Source organism: Saimiri boliviensis, chromosome 4 (assembly GCF_048565385.1).
Source record: "Saimiri boliviensis isolate mSaiBol1 chromosome 4, mSaiBol1.pri, whole genome shotgun sequence".
Classification (NCBI taxonomy): Eukaryota; Metazoa; Chordata; class Mammalia; order Primates; family Cebidae; genus Saimiri; species Saimiri boliviensis.
This window is the reverse complement of record NC_133452.1, coordinates 4,633,440-4,653,114: the sequence shown is the minus strand read 5'-3', so window position 1 is coordinate 4,653,114 and position 19,675 is coordinate 4,633,440. Positions and strand designations below refer to the sequence as shown.

General features: G+C 46.2%; 1 protein-coding gene across 7 annotated transcripts in view; it reads right to left on the bottom strand.

The window, feature by feature from the left end:
- PDE10A (phosphodiesterase 10A) overlaps nucleotides 1–19,675 on the bottom strand; it is a 656,074-nt gene that overhangs the window by 616,871 nt on the left and 19,528 nt on the right. The gene's annotated exons all lie outside the window — the stretch shown is intronic.

Sequence of the window (19,675 nt, the reverse complement as noted above, 5' to 3'; positions counted from 1 at the left end):
TGATACAAAGTCGCACTAGATTCGCCAGTTCTGTAAAGCGACCAGTTAGACGGCAGTCAGCACACACACTCGCACGTGAGTATATTAAACATCTCCAACAGTGTTTCAGTCTTCTTCTTGAGGGTCACATGTGCATACTTTTGTTCATGTTGAGCCTCACAGAACTTCAATTCAGGTTGATCTGCTCTGTCAAGCTTTGTTTTGCCCAACCTGAGATCCCATCCTGGGGTATTTTCTGGTCTATTGGCTAAGGGCCGTCCTCTCCATGATCAGCATCCTTCAGCTGAATTGCCACAGGTCCTTGGTTGATTTCCCTACCGACAGTCAATTGCCCCTCCCACGGGTTCGGAGGCGGAGCTACATACAGTTTCTCTGCACCACTGACTGCGCAGGGTCACCTTCCAACGGGACCCTCGTGTGCAAGGTCTTCTTCCCTCATCCTACCTGCCTTTCTCGCTTGGTCTCCCAACACTGAGTCCCCGTTAGATGAGTCTCTCTCTGTTCTCCAGCTCTGTCCTCCGCCTGCCATTCCTTCTGCTTTAATTTTCTAGTCTCATCTCCTGCAGCACGTCCTCTCCATGCCAGTGGTGACCTGGCTCTTCTAATACATGGTCCTTCCTCCATTTATTCATTCAACAAGCTTTTATGGGGGCCCCACAAAGGGCCTGGCACTGTTCTAGCTAAAAACTAGCCAAAACTCTTCAGCTGGCATTTACCATACACTTGCTCTAATCGTGTATAATAAATAGTTGACATCTATCACGAATTTACTATGCCAGGAGAGGTAAGTGCTTTCTAATACGTGTGTCTCATTCTCACAATAGCCTGCTGAAATAGGTGATGTTATACTCCTCAAGTCCTCATGTGAAGTAATGAGGCACAGAGACAGTAAATGACTTTCCCAGGCTGTGCATCTAATATTTGCCCAGCTGGGATTCAACCTTAGCGTTCTGGCTCCAGAATGCTTCTCAGCCTGCAAGCTGACAGGCAGCCACCAGCAGCCCCCACGGCCTCTGCCAGAAACCACGCCAGGGGTTCCGTTCCTTCACCTGTGCCTACCCTCACTCCCCAACTTCAGTAGAGCCCGCGTCTCTCACGGAGCATAACTCTAAGAAAACCATGCTTACATTACGTGTTGTCTTGGTTAGATTTTGCCAGAATCAGGTGTTTGAACCCTGGTAATGAGTGGAAACAACAATAGGAATTTATATTGTATTATGGTCCGTGGGAAAGACACCGGGAAAGGACACCGTTCCTTAGTTTCACACACACACACACACACACACTTGCAGCCTCAGGTCTAAAGCGTGCAGACTCTATTAGGGTTGATTCTTCAATATGGCTCCTGAAATGCAAATTTCGACATTTGCTTTTCTTCTTTTAAGAAATGGGAAAAGAGTAAGAAATCTGGGAGCGGCAGGAAACCGCACCCCTTCAACTCTCCGCCTGGGCAGAGAGGGCTCTGCCTGGGGCTGGAAAGCACAGCTGCCTGACCAGCCTGGCCTTGCCGCCCAGAACCCGCCGCAGCCTCCAGCCTCCAGCCTCCAGCCTCAGGGGTGCACATGAGCCTAATTGTCCTTCACACTGGGCTCCGTCACTTTGCTGAGTAAATCTTTCACAGGTATTTCCTCAGCCACCTATTACTTTTATAAGAGAGAGAAAAGAAAAGGCCACACTGCATTCCTAAGCAAAAGCAGTCGTGGCTTTTCCATCCTCTGATGACTGTGAAACTGCCCAGCAGCCTCCCTCAGGCCCTCCCCAAAAATTATGTTTCCAGTCCAGCATTAGAGGAAATTCTGAAATGAAAATCCGTGTTGGAGCTTGCTGCTGAGCCCCCTTTCTGTGCCTACTGAAGCTTGCTAATAATCTTTTCCGCATCAGAGTCTGTGCTTAGGACTTGCTCTCTACTCGGGCCCTCACTACCTCTGTTCTTAGAGGTACTTTCCAACCACCTCCTTAATAGCGTTCCCTGTCCCTTCCAATATTTGAGGGATGAAATAATGTTTTCTAAAATAATAATATTTATTAATGAAAGAAATAAAAGAAGAAATGTGGGAGCTGTTTAACATTTCTTTTAAAAATATAGCTGGGGATAGTGGCTCACGCCTGTAATCCCAGCACTTTGGGAGGCCGAGGCAGGCAGATCACTTGAGATCATGAGTTCGATACAAGCCTGGCCAACATGGTGAAACCCTGTCTCTACTAAAAATGAAAACATTAGCCGGATGTGGTGACACATGCATATCATCCTGGCTACTCGGGAGGCTGAGGCAGGAGAATCACTTGAACCCAGGAAGCGGAGGTTGCCGTGAGACGAGATTGCACCACTGCACTTCAGCCTGGGTGCCAAAACGAGACTTCGACTCAAAAAAAAAAAAAAATTAATAGATTTCTATTTTTTAGAGTAGCTTCGTGTTTACGGAAAATTGAGCAGGGAATACAGAGCCCTCCCATCCCTGGGGTCCTCCGCTGTCTGCGTCCTGCCCTGGCGTGACACATCTGTGACAGGTGACGTGCCACTACTGACCGTTGTTTACTAAAGTCCATGGCTTATATCAGGGTTGGTTCCTTGTGTTGTATAGTTCTACGGGCTTTGCCCAGTCCTTAGTGACATGTATCCACCATTCGGGTAACACGCAAGACGGTTGCCTTGTTCTCAAATTCCCCGGTGCTCCTCCCTTCATCTCTTCATCCCCTGAGCCCCTGGCAACCACTGATCTTTTTAATGTCTCTATAGTTTTGTCTTTTCCAGAAGCCCACAGAGCTGGAATCATGGCCTTTTCAGACTGCTTCTTTCACTAAGTCATGTGTATTTGGGGTACCTTCCTGTCTTTTCCTGACGACGGCTCATTTCTTTGTAATGCTGGATAATATTCCACTGTGTGGAATGACCAAAGTTTGTTCATCCATTCACCTATCCAAGGTCATCTGGTTGCTTTCAGTTTGGGGTAATTATAAATAAATTTGCTGTAAACATTATTTTGCAGATTTTTATATGTAAAGAAATTTGTAACAATTTTTAAAATCAAAATATTATAGTAGATGGTGCTTCTGACATTACCACTCTTGTGATATATTGATATTGCTAAGATTAGGTTGTCATACCTGAACATAAATGTGGTGGCCTCTAGTAACCGATGCATGTTTGAAAGAGCACACACACCCACATGGGCACGTGGTTTGTTTCCAGACATTCAGAGTTTAACGTCTACCTCAGGCGTCCCCAAACTTTTTACACAGGGGGCCAGTTCACTGTCCCTCAGACCATTGGAGGGCCGCCACATACTGTGCTCCTCTCACTGACCACCAATGAAAGAAGTGCCCCTTCCTGAAGTGCAGCGGAGGGCCGGATAAATGGCCTCAGGAGGCCGCATGTGGCCCGTGGGCCGTAGACTGGGGACGCCTCGTCTACCTACTGGTAGGCAGTCCTCAGCTTCCTAAAGTCCATCAGTTAGGAACGCTAAACCCAACTGACAGAGCCGAAGACAGGGTTAGGGTTTGTTTTGCTAAGTTTAACAAGAGGGGACGGAGGCAGCTGCCCACATTGCCATCCAAGGCACAGGGTCACCCCATCCTCCCTCCCCACCAATCATGCCGTCTCCAGCTTCATCCTGGCTGTGTCTCAGTTGCAAGGCTGGTACAGCAGCAGGCAGGCCAAGCAGCTTTCTGGAAAATTCCATGCAGCCTTGGCTTTCTAGTTCACTAGCTGGGCCCTGCCCCATGGCCACTTCCCTGTGTAGGGGAGGCTGGAAAGGCCAGGATTTCTTTCTTCAAAGTTCACGAGCAGAGACAAGCATGGGAGAAGGTCAAGAAGAAGGGTGGATGGATTAGCTAAAGCAACAGGCTTTGTTACTGCAGAAAATGAAAAGCAATAAGCAAAAAATTCAACAAACTCAACATAGCTCCAGCCTGGCCCACTCCAAACTGCCCTACAACTCACAACAATCTCCTCACTGCCCAGGGAGGGACCTGGTCGCTAAGGACTCTGAGAACGGTCGCCGTTTCTGTGACAGCTCCTTAGATGCCACCGCAGCCTCCACACCGCCACTGCTCCACATGCGCAGGAGGGAGCCCGAGAGCCCTCGCACTCACCTTGGGGCTACAAGCCCCACATTCGCCCCATCGCCTGACGGGCAAGGTCGGGCTCTGTGTGTAGGGTTTAAGGTACAGGCAGGATAGAGGAGGCAAAGTTCATTTTAATGGCATCTCTCTTTCATTTTCCACTCCATTACTTTGATGTAAGCCTCATTATCTCTCTTGGACCTTTGCAACAACTTTCAAACTGTCTCCTCTGCAGTCTCCCCGTATTCAGTGTTTCTCCCACAATTTCCAGACGAGCCTTCCTGAAATGTGAAAGTGACTGAGCCCTTACGTGCTCACAAGCCTTTGTCCCCTCATCTAGAGCCACCAGGTAAAGCCCGACACGGGAGGTCAGCATCCACCTCCACCATCCACCTGTCACCATTCCGCTGTCCCCACTACCTGTAATCTTACAATATCCACCATTTCAGTGAAGGAAACGCACAAAGGCAGACGCTAACCCACGTTAGAAAGTCTTCATATGGGACACATGCTGAAGTCTTTTAAATGTAAGTACAAAAGTTATTTCTTTGTACTCTAGAAATTATCGACAAGAAAAAAACAACTATGCAAGACCAGAGAATTTAAAGACCCTACATTCTGGTAACGTGTTAACTAGTGGTGCAAACAGGATACTATGACAAATGAAAAGTTAAAAGCTGCCAATACCTGCAGCTATATTTTCAAAGTATAATGTAACTACCAAGGTAAAATAACATAAAATGTAAAAATACACATTTGATTCCTATAAAAATTTCTAAAGCTCTACAGGAGATGCATATTGTAGGTGTCATTGATGGCTTTACTGTAACATCTGTAAAATGGACACATTTTGTAAACTACCCTAACGGAAGACTGGGAGAAAGATGGAAAATTGTCAAGGGTCCTTTCAACTTTAAAATGTCTGATACTATTAGATATTTTAAAAATAAAACAGTGTTTTACATGAATTGGTAAAATTCATGTCATAATAGTGGTATCTTATTTTCAGCAGTTTCTGCTTAACTCTTGACTAATCTACATTATGCAAATCTGGAATCTGGAGGGCAGGGCACCCTATTAGCATGAGAAGTAACCCAAATACTATGATTTATTTCTCCACTTTTTTGAAGAGTTCAAGAGAAAGAATCATGCCTGTGGCAATTTCTCTCCATCCCGTTGACTCCTTTCTAAAACCGTATTTAGATGACTTGGTATTTTGTGGTTTCTTACAGCTTAATTCTTCCAAGAGGGTCTAACCGTGTTTAATTTCCTAGTATCTGTAAAAACTGAACAGGAATGATGGAAGTCACATGAGAAAAGCAAGTTAATACAGAAATTCAGCATGATGGACTTGCAAAATATTTATCCGCAGGATCCAGTTTTTCTTTAATTTCTGTGAGCTAGGAAAGTTATTCTTCAAGCAAATGTGAGAAATACTCAAGTCTTTTTGGTTAAACTTGTGACAAGGTTTACCAGATGCTACCTTTTCCTATGGTTCTCAGTGTAAAAGCATAACTGTTTATACAAGGAGCCAGAGCCCTGCGGATCTGTCTGACTCTCTGTGTCCACTGAGCACAGGAGCAGACGTGTCTACCATGGTATGGAATCCTAACGGGGTCGTAGAATCGGAGGGCAAGTGGGAATCTTAAGACTTGGCTATAGGCCAATAAATAATGATGTATTTTCCAATAAAATCCTTCCTAAGGAGCCGTTAACTGCATGGGTCACAATTCCACTGCCACCCTTTCAGAGCAATTGAAGGAGGAGGTCACCCTAAGGGTTGACGGATAAGTCAAAATCAGCCCTGGAGGTGAGCTGGGAGCACACCCCACAGCTGCTGGCCCTGCCTCAGGGGAGGAGCATTTGCAAAGCCAGAAAAATGACTTCCTGGCTGTTGGTCCAGGAGACCTGTGCTACTCAAATAGTGAACTCAGAGGGTTGCCAGATAGGAGGGTGGGGGTGAGAAATTCTTCCTAACACCTTTACCTAAAAACCACTTAACAGACTTATTCCAAGAGCTTAGGGCCCAGCCCAGTGGGCTCACACCTATAATCTCAGCACTTTGGGAGGCCAAGGTGGAGGGAACACTTGAGACCAGAAGTTTGAGACCAGCCTGGGCAGCATATTGAGACTCCATCTCTACAAAAATTAAAGCATTAGTCAGGCATGATGGCATGTATCTGTAGTCCCAGCTGCTTGAGAGGCTGAGTTGATAGGGTTGCTTGACCCCAAGAGTTCGAGGTGACAGTAAGCTGTGATTGTGCAACTGCACTCCAGCCTGGGCCACAGAGAGACCCAGCTCTTAAAAAAATACAGAAGAAAAATTCCAAAAGCAGAAGATATATATGATTAATAATAATTACAACTAACATTTTCTGAACTCACCCTCTGTCAGACACTGCGCTAAGTTCTTCACAGGAATGACTTTATGTGTGCAATACCAACCACTTTGTTCTCTAACCACCACATTAATTAAGGTGCTTGGGCATTGTGAAGACAAAATACGTTCTATGCATAAGAAATAACCCACAGCCTCTAAGAGCTTAAAAGATTTGGAAAGGGGCAGAAATGTTTAGACACGAATAACAATACTAAACAGAACCACCTTTAAAACAGAGTTGTTCTATCTCAGTTTGAAACCAATGTGTTTGGGGAAGTCTGAATTAGGTCCATGCCTCTCTGGAGACCCTGGCTGAAAATCCAGCTCCTTCTTCCAGTTCCGCACGGCCCAGGGCTGGAGGGCAAGCGCCCTGAGGGGAGATGGGTCCCCAACGGCTGGCAGTGGTTTTGATCTCTAGTCTGATCTTAAAGGTCTTTCTCAGCTTCTACTCCAAGAGAAAACTACTGAGACATGTATTTCTGATCCTTCCCAGAATGAGAACTCACACAGACGGTCTCTCACTAAACAAGAGAGACAAAACACTGGATCTACTGGTTTAATGAGTAGAGACCCAGCGTCTCCGAGAACAGTCTGCCACAGTCGGCGAGCAGGTCCTTCCGAGCTTCAATGACCTGGGCTCTTCCACCCACAAAGGACAGCAGAGCCCGCCAGGCAGGAGGGCTGGACATGCACGCGCCCAGGAGCAAAGTACAAAATGGCCCGAATGGAGAAGAAAAGCCAAAAACAGCCATCACAAATAATTACCACTTGGTCTGCAATTTCAGAAGAAAGAGAATTGCTTGAACCCGGGAGGCAGAGGTTGCAGTGAGCCAAGATCACGCCATTGCTCTCCAGGCTGGGCAACAAAGATCAAAAACTCCGTCTCAAAAAAAAAAAAAAAAAAGAAAGAAAAAAGAAAAGAAAAGAAAGTCATGTCTCTCAACTCATGTCTGGAGAATTTTGTTTTCCTAATGCTTCTCTTATCACTTTCAATATTCCAGTGGCCCTGGGAAAACTGGAGCCCGCAGTGCTGGAGAGCCAGCTAAAGGAAAGGCAGAAAGTGCCCCGCTTCAGCATCAGGGGCCCTCTGACCAGGCTGAGGACTGGACCAGCAGCGAGACGGGGTGGTAGATGGGGTAGTAACGGGGCTCGCTTTCCTTCTGAACACAGCAGAGTCTGAAGCTCAATACTCCCGCCCCAGGCTGTTCCTGGCACACATCATACATCTGTATTAGAGTGAAAAGTCGACAATATGTCCCATAGATGTGGAAGCCAAGGTGAGGCCACTCCTAAAAAATTCAGCGCCTCATTTCCAAGCAATGGTTTCCACACTGGCAGCAAGAGGCGATTTCCTCTTGGAGCTGGATGGGGTGGGGATGGGAGGAGGCAAGTGGCAGGGAGCGCATGGGGAGGGAAGGAGAGAGGTCATTGCAGTGTCCTGGCTTTTCTTTCTTGCGCTGATGCTTTTGTGAATATGTAGGAAAAATCATGGTGCTTGGCCATAAAAAACAGTGAGCCATTTATCCACTACCCTCCCTATGACAAATATAATATACCAGTTATACATGGATTGCATCAGAGATACACGATCACCTAGTTTCTGCATTCATTTCAGGAGACTGGCTAACTGGAACATTTGTGGAAATCAGCTTTAAAATTGCTTCCCTGGATAACGTTCCAACCACACCCTCTGTTTTTGGAGAAAATATCGGGAAGGGAGTAGTGAATGCTGCAGGGGAGGGAACACTGGAGCCTGACCTCCAGGCTCTTCTGCTTGGTGGGACCTCCTGAGTGAGGTCTGAAGGGGGCCCCCGCTCCCACCCTCTGGGCAGAGAGACCTCACCTGGAGAGGGGCGACCGAGGAGAGCCAGCCTGGAGAGCTGCCAGCTTGAAAGCACAGGTACCAAACACCCTGATCTCTCCCAGTTCCACTGAAATCAGTGAGGGGACACACCCAGAGGCCACTTCCTCCAGCCCCCCCTGCCCCACTTTATCTTCAGTTAGCTGCAGCAGCCACAGCAAGGGCCAACCCAGCACAAAGGTTAGCCACTGGGATGAAAGAGAGACAACAAACCCAACACAGAGGACCAAGTTGCAGCCATCCAAAATTAAAACGGGGATTTGACACAATTATACATGGTCCACCTAGAAAGAAAGTGAGCTGCTGTACCTCAAAAGCCAGGAAGGAGGTTATGGAGCAAGAGCAGGTGAAATCAGTGAGAATCAATAAAGACCGTAGTGAAGAAAACTAGAATTCTTCAAATAAAAAAGTAGCGAAGGCTGAGTAGCATACAAAGATCAGACTAATGCGGTGATAGTTCTCACAAAGGAATTTGGCTAGAACACAGCACGAAGTTGTCAAAGAACACCCCGTGAAGATGTGGAAAGCTTGAATACATGCAGAAGCACGTGGAGGCCGGATCAGACCCTCATCCGCGGGATTCCAGGCAGAGGAAAGAGACAGGATGGAACACAGCATATTCACAGATGGCTCATCTTCCCAGAACTGAGGAAAGGGCCACCGAATTCCAAATATGGTAAGATTTGAAGGCTACACTTAGACTTGTTGCCATTAAATTTCAGTACATCAAGGACAAAGACAAGCCCATTGTCTTGAAAGGAGGAGAGGAGGGGACAGCTAGAAAGGGTTGCAGAATCCAGAGATTTTGTGAGGAAGTCAGCAGTTAGTGCAGATCTATACAGCAAGGGACGCAAGCCAGTAAATGGAAAGAAAATGCAGATGTGAGGACGCCAGACTTGCCAATGGCCCAGAGGCACCGAGGAGATGGAGAAGCTGTGGGCAGAGCACAGACAGACCCAGTCCTCACTCTGGGAGCTGGGCGGGAAGACAGAGGAGCACCAATGACTATGTGAGTGAGTGTTCTGATGACTGAGAAGACGGATGGACGGGGCATGAGGGAGCCAGCTGTACACCGGCCTCCAGAGCAGGGCCAGAGCTACCACTGCAGCCTCCACTGCTTTTGATGTGTCCTTTGGGCAGAGGGAAGAGGAGAAGCATTGCCGTCGAGTGCGACAGAAGACCCAGCACAAAGGTTAGCCACTGGGATGAAAGAGAGACAACAAACCCAACACAGAGGACCAAGTTGCAGCCATCCAAAATTAAAATGGGGATTTGACCCATGGGCTGCATCAGGCCATGTCCAGCTCTGGGCTAGAAGCATGGGGACACGGACCCCCTCCCGCCCTGTCCGTCTCCAGTCCAAGGCCAGGCTTGTGGAGGGAGGGTGGGGGCGAGGTGCTGGGGACCTTGCTGTGGATGCAGTTGCTAAGAGCCATAAAGCTTAGTTCTCTCTTTAAAAGCTGTCACTTAAAAGCTTTACACCCTCTGAATTTCAGTGCCCCAGAATGAATATGAAGTCACCACATAGCATGATGGCTCTGCTTCAAGTCCTCATGCTGAGATCACAGGCTGGACCACTTCAAGCAAGTTGTTAAACTTTCTTCTCTGTAGAATGGGATAATGCTTTCTACAGTCCTGTCCTACTTCAGAAGGGAGCCAGGATGAAATGCCATCACGTGGGAACGCTAAGCCTGCCTTAGAGCGTTTCATAACCATGCAGTGGTGAATGCATCATAGCCAGTGGATGGGGGGAGGTTGGGACACTGCTGGTCACCCACAAGATGAAAATGCTTTACCCGTGATGTCAGCAAGGGCTCCACAACCAGCGAGACTCCACTTACCCCTCATTTGGTTTGCAAGACCCCTCCACAAGCTTGAAAAATTGTGCCTTCACAGCGGCAGGTCGCCTGCAGAACTTCAAACTGCCCCTCCAAACTGGTGGAAGTTTCCGAGTCTGTATGGTGTGATGTCGTCTCAGGCTTTCCAGAGCCCCAACCAAACCACGATTGTTAGGGAAGACATGCACGCTTCGGAGCAAAGCCCAAAGACCCCCAGTGATTTCTCCTTTCCAGAAATTCACAGTCTTCTTCTTAGCCAAGATTCAGTCCTCTATCTGGACACAACCTGCAGTAAAAGGTGGTTTCTGGGCAGTGAAGGGAGGACACCAGCCCTAGACACCAGCTGGCGTTCATGCCAGGACACTCACAACTTATCGTGATGGCTACTACTCTGTGTGATTTGCCAATCCCTACCTAGGCACTTGTCATGTGCAATTTCAAATCCTTACAACTCTAGGGTCCAGTAATATTCCCACAATAGTCCTGATAGAAACACAAGGGAATTGAGGCTCAGAAGGCAAACTGCCCGGGGTGCATGGCTCATACGATGCTGCTGAGGTTGGAACCCAGTTTATTCGCCATCACAGGCAATCCTGCCTCTGTACATGATGCACATCACAAAGAAAACTGACCAGATATCACTGTCCTCCTTGGGATATGGCCTTTAATCCATCCCACAGACCTAAAAGACCTCAAGACCTCAGGACCCACACTGCAGAGGAACTGGCCATTTGCTTGCTGTCAGACTTACTTGGTGACCAGAGCGGTGGGAATGATGATGGACCCCAAAGGTGAGAGGCTCATGGGCAGGTCCACCCTGGCTGCCTGATTGAGTCTTCAGGAACTTAGACATTCACCATGGAATCATTTTCACCATTTGGCTATTCATTCAGCTTTGCTTGGCTGCAGAATTCAGGTGGGAATGCACATTCTGACAAAGTTATGGAGAAATACGTTTCCATGGGGCCCTGGGACAAGATGTCATAAGATCCAGGTTCCTGTTTTTCCCAGACTGTGACCACTTGCTATGGAATGTCAGCCATGCACATTTCGGTCCATTTTATAAAGTGCCTCGAGGCCATCAGTCAGAATTTAAGCTCCCAGATGGGTTGTGGTGACATCATATCCAGTCCCAAACTAGCCAGTAGGGTCCAAAGATTAACTGCCCTCATTATTATCTTTATAAATCCTGGTTCTTAAAACCAAGAAGATACCCAGGCGGTGTATGGTAGGACCATTATCACTCTCCCTAGGTGAATAAAGTTCATCTGCTTCTGGCCAGACCTGTGTGCCCTCACCGGAGGCACAGTTTAATAATCAGCAGATTAGCCCATGGCTCAGGCTCCGTACATTGAACCTGATTATCTTATGAGTTAACTTATTCTCTTATGAGTTCACACACGCACACACACACACACACACACACACACACACACACAGTTGTAATTACTGTGATAACTAGCCAATCTTACAAAAACATTAACTTATTCAGGATGGAAATTTGTCATTTGTTAAGACAAAATAACATATGACTAATGTGTTGAACGAAGAATGCAACCTTTTCCACCCTTTGAAATAAATATTTTTCAAGACATTAATCAAGATTTGTGTTAGACCCCCACACACCCTAATACATATCACATACACACACATACACTTTCACAAGAAAAGAGCAAATACATTCTTAATCTCCCAGGGAGGCTCAAAATCTCTGTCTGTGAAATAAATCTCTCTTATCTACTAATGCCTTACATCTGAATAATGCTTCACAGTTCTCAAACACCATTCTCCAGCAGTCTCTCTAGGCACTGCTATCCTCATCTGTACAGGAAATGAACTGATATTTTTTAAAGTAGCATGAGGCAGGTAGTCCCAGGTGGGGATGCCTGCTGTGCTACCTACCAGCCATGTGGCCTCCTAGAGTTGTTTAACATCTTTGGATCATAATTTCCTCATCTAAAATGGGAGGACAACATCTACCCCCAGCAGACTGCGGTGAGAGGTTTTCAGAAAGTCCCCAGCATGTGTTCAAAAGTGGACAAGTTGTTTTACTAATAAAGGGGCCCAGAGAGGGCGGGTGACTAACAGAAGGCAGCAGCATGGGGGCGGCCACACCTGTCCTGAGAAGAGCCCCATCTCCTTCCACTCTTGTCTCGCAGCAGCATCGGTCCCCTCTTGCTGGAAGACAGTACCCCTGCTGGCACACCCTCCTGGGCCACTCGGGCTGTGCTCCGTCTCCTCCTCTGAGTTGCAGCCATCTCGCCTTGGGCCTCTGTCCCAGCTTGGGCCAGGCAGCCGTCTCACCTGCTAAACTCTGACTCATAGCCCCTGGGCCACTGCTCCTTATCGAGGTTGGAAGGAAGGAAGGGCAAGAATCCATCAGTCAATATGTCAGCAGCAGTGTCGAAGCTCTTTGGTTTCTGGGCAGGTGATAAGCAGGCAATCAAAAACAGTGATTCTTTGTTTAAAATCTATAGATGCAAAGGCTTCTCTCAGCTATCTCATTATTTTCTCTTTTATTGCCAAGAAATCATTCATTTTAGCTATACACCCTCCCTATAAAATTTAAACCACTTCTTCATTATCAGCTTTAAGGCAACAAGGAGCAACTTGTGAAGTTTTACCCCAAATAACTCCTGCGTCCTTGTCCTCCCTAAGCCAACCAGCTGCAGCTTAGCATCGGGCTCCTTACAAACCAGAGAGGGCTTAGACTTGATCCACTGCCAGCTCCTCACTTCACAGACACCAAAGTGAGGTGTGCAGAGCTAAGGAATGCTCAGCTATTCCTTTATTTTTCATGGAACTTAATTTTTTTTATCACTGTAATTGTGTTTCTCCTATTCTCTTTTGTATCATTGCCAGCTTTACCACATTGTTTTTAAAATGTGGAGATGAAATCTGGGCATAATGGATCTGAAATTGTCATCAGTATGTAAAAAGTGCCCAGCCAATTCTACTTAAGGATGCTAGCGGAATTTACCATGAGATTAGTCGTGATCTCTCCCATCATCATCATTATCAACAACAGAACACTGGCTCTGTGCCAGGATCGTGCTAGGCACACAGGAATCAGACTTGGTAAGTCAGGGTCCCTGTTATCCAGCAGAGCCCAATTTAGAAGGGGACAACCATGTAAATACATAATTACTGGAGAGATGTGTACGTGAAATAACAGTTAAAATGTTCCTTAAACATTGACTTTTTCCTGGGCACACAGATGGACCCATGTAATCATAATAGAGGTGTATAAGGGGCTACAGCAGGCGTCCCCAAACTATGGCCCGCGGGCCGCATGTGGCCCCCTAAGGCCATTTATTTGGCCACTCCGCCGCACTTCAGGAAGGGGCACCTCTTTCACTGGTGGTCAGTGAGAGGAGCACAGTATGTGGCGGCCCTCCAACGGTCTGAGGGACAGTGAACTGGCCCCCTGTGTAAAAAGTTTGGGGACGCCTGGGCTATAGAGACAGAAGCAAGACCCTGCATGAGAATATCAGGAAGCACTTTGTAGAGAAGACACAACCATGCTTATTAAAGGAGGGGGAGAATCTCAGCAGGCAGACGGCGGAGGAAGGATGCCAGGCGAGAGAGGCGTCAACCCTGTAGTTGGGTTGGAGAGACAAGTGGCCAGGTGATGGTGTGGGGGCAAGTTAAGGGACCTTTGGCCGAACTTCACTCTGATGGCCACCCAGGTGCCTTCCAAGGGCACAGTGTGCATGTGATGTATTTTAGAAGAAGCAATATAGAGGTGGTATTTTAAACATGTGAATCCACAAGGGGAAACCAGAGTTATCCAAGTGAGAAATGATGAGGACTGGAATTCAGGCAACAACAGCAGGGAAGACATAGAGGAGAGGGATGGCAGGGAGGCGGGACTGATGCACCTGTCCAGAAAAGGGGTGGCCCCAGGGTTCCCGGTAGTGTAGCACTGTGAGTGGTGTGGCCGTCTCCCGATACAGAGGAGACGCTGCTGGGGCAGACGCAAGGCGAACTGTGCTCTTGGTGAGTCTGAGGTGTAAACTGGGGGCAGGGCAGGTGTACAACAGGGCCCTGAACAGGGAAGAATGGAGCCGAGGGGGACGCTGGAGTGAAAAGCATCACAGCTTTATCAAAATGAGGGCAAGACTGCATTCCGATCTAGATCCTAATGTTTACCTGGGATTTGATGCCCTACAACACCACACTCCTGCCCTGATACTGGAAGCCTTACCCTTGTATTTCTTTGTCACTCAACATACTTCTGGCCATTATGCCGCTCTGGAAATATAAAATTTAATAGTGGCTTTGGGTTTATGCTTGCAACTAAAAAACTGTGTCTACATTAAGAAGTGCCTGGGCCTGCATGAGTCTGAGTTTGATCATAAATACTAACGCAGAGCCTACTCTACAAGACTCTCCACAGTGGAATCTGTAGCTGTGGCTCTGCCTGGTGGCAGCAGCCAGCACTGAAGAGAGCCCAGGAGCTGCTGAGTAAACTGGAACCAGCTGCAGCGCAGGCTTCTGATCTTTTCTGGGTTTTGGTCGTAGCTACATAAAACAGTCAGTAAACTGTATTGCCTGGGGTGAATTGTGAATCCTGTTTCATTGTATTTAATACACAGGTTTAGGGGGGGAATCACCATCATCGGAAAGCATCACTAAAAACGTCCACACACATCTTCCAGAGGATCAGAGAACTACAAAGTTGGGACGTTACCTTCCAAGCGATTGTAATCGGACACACTTGAACTTCAATAATGCCTCCTCCAAAGCCAAGTGGTCCTGGAAGCGGTGGGGAATGCAACATGCCATGCCTGCGGAAAGTGGAAAAGTGGCCTCTCCACAGGGCTCATAATGGAGCTTAGGAAAGTCAGGTCACTGCCAGTTACTTCTACAGCTGTAGCTTACTTGTTCCTATGCTCTTCACAGAGAGCACATTCAGATACAGAGATGAGGCTTTTCCAGCCCAGTGTGAATTCATGTGACCCTCTGCTCATTTTCCCATTTCATTTTGCATCCCGACCATGTTTCTCGCTGTAGCCTGCTGCATCTTCTGTGTCTGTGATCATTACTCGACTGTGGGCCCTGGACATGAGGGATGGCATGCAGCATTCCAGACCTCACAGCCCAGCCCATGGAAGATGCTTAAAAAATAACGGGGTTGGAAGTGCACTTGCTTTTTCTGTCATCATGCAGTGAACATGGAGTCCACTGCTTTGCTGCACGGACTCAGAAACAGCTCTTTACAATCTAACAGACATCCATGGAGTCCTTGGTACAATTTTTGCAAAGCCTTGTACTCATAGCAAGATGCAAAGAGAATAAACAATCATTGTCCCTGGCCTCAAGGTGCATGAATTAAGTAAAGGAGGTGAACCATGTCCCCAAACAAAAATGCATGTTTTTGTTTCACTGTGGGTTATTCGTGTTTTTCTGTGCTGATTTTATGCCAAAAGAGGTTTCAGGCAGCTTAGAAAAATGCACACAATGACTCAAGAGAAAAAAATATATAAAATGAATAGATGAAAGAATTCTACACAAAGGAGAAACAGGGAGGAAAGACAAGATGAAACCAGAAATGAGGGTAATATACTAAGTGGTTACATAAAATCCTCTACAATTTTTTAAAGAAGAGACAGAAATTTGACTGCTAAGCTTCTAGAAATGAGTGAGAAGAGAGAACTACAGTCATCTGAGGTACCAAGTGCTTGCTGTGTGTGGAAGGGTCCAGCGGACTCCTAGGCATGCCCTGGGCTTTCCTTCTCACCCCATGCTTGTGTCATGCCCTGCAATATTTGGGACGAAGAGAATCTTGACTCTAAACAAACAAATTCAGATTATTGGCCAGGCACAGTGTCTCACACCGGTAATCCCATACTTTGGGATGCAGAGGCGGCTGGATTACCTGAGGTCAGGAGTTCGAGTTTAGCCTGGCCATCACGGTGAAACCCTGTCTCTACCAAAAATACAAAAATTAGCTGGCTGTGATGGCACATGCCTGTAATCCCAGCTACTTGGGAGGCTGAAGCAGGAGAATCACTTGCAACTGTGAGGTAGAGGTTACAGTGAGCCAAGACCATGCCACTGCACTGCAGCCTGGGCAACAAGAGCACGAAACTCTGTCTCAAAAAATACATGTATATTTAACTGCCAGAATATGCGAACAGCACTGGTATCAATAGTTTTTTTCCTGAATGATCGAAAAGCATTTTAAAAACAAATCCTGTATAAGGAAAAGATGATTTGAGTGAAGAAATTGCATCCATACATGAGAGATGGAGGGTGGAAGAAAAGAGAAGTGTCTCAGGCATTTTTCTTGGGTAATACGTGTCTATCTTTTAATTCTTAGACATGGGCTTCAGCTATGCTTTTGAGATAGCCCCATGATTGCTCTAAGACTCTTCTCCCAGTCTATAATCAACTTTTATGAATTTATACACAGGAGAAGTGATTCCCATGTTTTATTTGATGTGCAAATAGATGGGTAGCTGTTTTCACCACAAACTCTGCCTCCTCTTGGGTTTCGCAATAGCACTCTCCAAAACTGTATTTTGCTAACCTTCCTGTAAGACATCACACTTCTATTAATATTAAGCACACACGGAGAAGCGCTGGTGTCGATGATGAGCAGCGGAGCATTACACAGAAAGATGTCCAAGGCTAGGAGACAATTGGGTGAAAGACACTGACTGTCATACAAAATATGTAGGGGAGTGGCACAGAAAGGTTGGTGACAGGTAGGGTGGTCGGTGGCAGCACTCCTCCTCCATCAGGGAATGATGGAGACACCTGCTCTTAGGAGAGTATCAGAGAAACAAGGAGAAGATGACTCATCAAGAGACATGATATTAGCGAGGAGTATTGTGCAGGATTCACCAGCGTGCCTACACAAAAATCAGGTTTACATGAAACAAACGCAGAGTCATTGTATTTTACACAGTATTGACATCCAAACCCATCCGCCTGTGGTAGATGGTGTCATTCACGTTTGCTGTAACACAAGCAGCTCGCCTTAGTGCCATTTTAAGACAATGCCACCATGAAGCCACCACTACCACCCACTGTCACAATGGGGGTCTCTTCCCACATGGATTTCTAGAAAATGGGCCAAACATTTTCAACACACTGATTTTCTTTTGGCTAAGAAGGAACAAAATCATTCACGCAGCTCTAAGATGTTCAGCAGGTGAGGCATCATGACTCAGAGAGAGCAAGAGATTCCATGGGAGTGTTTAGGTGACCTACTCTGACCACATGACATGGAAGACCTCAGTTGCGTCTAACCCGGGGCTTCCTTGTAAGCAAGGAGCTTTAAAGTGTTTTGGAGATGATTAATGGATCAAAAAGGAAAACACATAAGGTTGTATCTATGAGCTAAAAAGACATTTGATAAATTTCTGTCTCTAACATCCACTCTTGATTAAAAGGAAAATTATTAGTAAAGACCTGAGGCAAGGACAGAGAAGGCAGAGCCTGCAGGGCCCCCACTGACCATGCTGGCGGCCTGAACCTGCACCCCGTGGTCAGAGGGAATTCAGGTTAAGGTTGAACACGGGGCTCTGGTGGCACCAGGTTTGCACTTCAAAATCATCACCCTGATGAAATCTTCCTTTATCTACCCAAAGGCAGCGGTGTGATGAGTGAAAAACGAAAGCAGCATCCCCATAAAGTCTTCATTGTCTTCATTTGATGACATTCTGGAAGCATTTGGCAATGTCATCAGATGAGAAAGATGTCAGGTATAACGTTTGAAAAAGGAAAGTAAAATGACCCTTCTGCAAATCATACTATGGACAACCACCTGAAGCACCTGAAAGAAAAAAACAATATGAAGAACAGAGATAAGTAACAGAAGTCAGTAAGGTGGAGGTCTATAAATTAGCATCCAGAGGAAGTGTTCTTCCTCTTCTTCCTCTTCCCCTGACAGGATAGAGGAGAGTGGTGGGTGGTGGCCCAGGTGTCACAGCCTGGATGGGGTGGGGACAGTGACCTCACTGGGGAGGGGGTAGCAGCAGTTATGGGAGATCAGCTACACCCAGACAATTGTTCAAATAAGACACAACTGTAGCCATAGCTATGTAAGAGAAGAGTTACAAATACTAACAAGGGAAACTAGAATTAGCCCAGTGGTATTGGTTGAAATGGTGTTGATATGATATGAATTCCTGATTTTGAATATATTAGGTTGGTGCAAAAGTAATTGTCGTTTAATGACAAAAACTACAATTGCTTTTGCACCAACCTATAGAGATGTATACATCGAAAGACACAGAAGCCACCCTGAAGGAGCTCCCACTGCCCAAATCGGGAACAATTTGAGCTTCAAAATAAACCAAATAAATAATGTGTTGTAAACCACTGAATAAAATAGGAAACCATAAGTCCATACTCATGTAAATCAGCAAGTTGAATAATTGAAGAAGTTTGGAGAAAAAAAAAATGTTTCCATGATTTCAGAGTAGGTAATCCCAAAATCCTGAATAATCACAAAGGAAAAGAGTGAAATCTTACAGTGGAGACAGTCGGAAGACACTACCTTAGGCAAGTGACCAGGTGGTCAAAGTAAACACCTGATGAGTAATAAGACAATTTGTCAGTAAGAAGACAAATGTCAACCACTGTGGAAGACAGTGTGGCAATAAAACCACCAATACCATTTGACCCAGCAATCCCATTACTGGGTATATACCCAAAGGATTATAAATCATTCTATTATAAAGACACATGCACATGTATGTTTATTGTGACACTGTTCACAATAGTAAAAACTTGGAACCAACCCAAATGCCCATCAATGATAGACTGGATAAAGAAAATGTGGCACATACACACCATGGAATACGATGTAGCTATAAAAAAGAATGAGTTCATGTCCTTTGCAGGAACATGGATGAAGCTGAAAACCATCATTCTCAACAAACTGACACAAGAACAGAAAACTAAACACTGCATGCTCTCACTCATAAGTGGGTGTTGAACAATGAGAGCACACGGACACAGGGAAGGGAGCATCACACACTGGGACCTGTCAGGGGGTGGGGGGCTAGGGGAGGGATAGCAGGGGGTGGGGGATTGGGGAAGCCTAACAGGAGAAATACCTAATGTAGGTGACGGGGGGATGGATGCAGCAAATCACCATGTCACATGTATACCTATGTAACAAACCTGCATGGTCAGCACATATACCCCAGAACTTAAAGTATAATTTTTAAAAACAGGACAAATGAACACAGCAGCATTTTTATGATATTTTCCCCACCAGGGCATCACTTTGATCTAATCATAAGTATAAACCAAAACAGACTCAAGCTAAGAGACAAACATTAAAATAATTTGCTCAAAATCTTCAAAAATACAAGTCATGGAAGTACACGAAAGACAGAGAAGTTGCACCCGAATGAAGGAAGCACAAGAGGCAGGTCCCACTTGTGGTTCTGGAACAGATCTTTCTGCCATCAGAGATGTTGCTACAGCAGCAGACAAAGCCTGAGTGGAATGTGATGGTTAGATGGGAGAATGTATCACAGTTAATTTCCTGATTTTGGTAGTTGTAAATTG